Source organism: Cicer arietinum, chromosome 7, assembly GCF_000331145.2.
Source record: "Cicer arietinum cultivar CDC Frontier isolate Library 1 chromosome 7, Cicar.CDCFrontier_v2.0, whole genome shotgun sequence".
NCBI classification, from domain to species: Eukaryota; Viridiplantae; Streptophyta; class Magnoliopsida; order Fabales; family Fabaceae; genus Cicer; species Cicer arietinum.
This window is the reverse complement of record NC_021166.2, coordinates 26,006,557-26,008,454: the sequence shown is the minus strand read 5'-3', so window position 1 is coordinate 26,008,454 and position 1,898 is coordinate 26,006,557.

Genomic DNA, 1,898 nt, shown 5'->3' with positions numbered 1-1,898 from the left:
ATTTCCCAATCGATTTGGGAAGTTACAGGGGCTCAACTATTTATAAAATCGATTTCCCAATCGATTTGGCCATGCAGGAATTCAGCAAAACTGACAAAAATCGATTTGGAAATCGATTGGCATTAAGTCAGGGGCTCAGCTATCCTGTCAATCGATTGCCCAATCGATTAAATTAAGCCCAAAATTCAAATTTCACTAAAAACCTTCAGGAAATCGATTGGCTTAGTAGAAATTCTTATTTTGAGTTAGATAACACATTGCTCAATTGATTTATCAATGTCTTGGTTAGTTATGTATTACTTGATGGGTTGAGAACTTTATTTTGACTTCATTTTTATTTGGCAAGTGTTATATGAACTTTTAGCATATGGAAAACCCTTTTAAGGTGCATGCTAAGTTGAAAGGTTATTTTGTGCATTTAAAAACTTAAATGTTATGTGTTAATTGTTAATTTCGGTTGGTGACCCTTTACAACTATTGTGGAAATCTGGGCTTTGCCCTCAGATGAGAGCCAGGACAATCCTACCGGTTCGTACCCTGTGGATGATCTCACGGGGCGCGTGGAGATCACTCAGGGTGTATAGCTATAGTTTTTTTTTTGAAGAATGATTAGATTAGGATGACATAGAGGGAACATATGTTTTTTTGGATTACATTATTTTGAACTGGAAAAATGTACCTTTACTAATATTGTCAGTATGACATCTTAGTTGAATGGGTTCCATGTATGATCTGTTGTTGTGTAAATACTTTGGATTCATATATTTTGAGAAACTTTTCCGCTGCTTGTAAATTATAATGACTCAATTATTTATCCAAAGGTATTACCTTATTTAATTCTCTGATTTATTTTAATTTCTTTTGAAAAAAAAAAATACACCCTCGCTTTGAAAATTGGGGTGTTACATTGTGGTATCACAGATTTGGTTTGGTTTTCTTTGGGGGCTGTGGAGCCTTGGTTATAGATTGTAGGTCAACCTGTAGGTTGTGAGTTGTTATCTGATCATGCGTCGGTTTAGGTGGTTTGGGTTGTCAAGTCCAAAATAGTTATTATGTGTTGATATATTCGAAACTTAGTTTTGGAATTATTCGAAGTGGTGTTAACACTTCTTCTGGATGTTGGTTTTTCGGAAACACTACCTCCAAGAGAGAACGACGTTGCAAGGATGAACGTCAGTAGGGATGATCAAATGGTTGGAGCTACAAATAACATGGAGGTTTTGTTGTTACACGAACTGCTGCAAAGACTCTGCGGGATCTGGAGAAGAGGAAAAGAGAGATATGTGCTCTTAAGATTAAGAGGGTTAGAATATTTTCGTCGTTACCATCCTCCAAAGTTCAAGGGTGATGAGGACTCAGGAAAAGAGTTGACTAGTGGATTCAAGAAGTGGAAAAGATCTTCGAGACGACTGATTGTCAGGCAGAGTTGAAGCAAATAATGACGGCATGGAATTTATAAAATGGTTCCAAGGACACAGAAGCTATGTGTTGGTGTAAACTCGAAGATGATGAGTATGGATGGATTAACATTAGACTAATAAGGGATTTCAAGTAAAGATCTAAGTTGAGGACTTTTGTTAAGAAAAGTATTAGATGTTTTCCTGGTAGATTTCAGGATGAAACTGGATGAAGTTTGACAACTGTCAAAGAGATGTGAACATCATGGAATTGTTGAGAAGATGAGGCTTCCATTTGGGATAACATTTGGTACTTAGGTGTCAATGAAAGAGACCGGTATTGAAGTTAAGGGAGCGTTGCACATTAGGAGTGAATACTCCTTTGGATAGATAAAATACGCTTTGAGGAATTGTCTTCATAATCGAAGGAGTTGAGGCGGGCAAGTGATAAATAATTCATGTTAAGAATGGAAGTGTTTGGAGATTTTGAGGATCAAATTT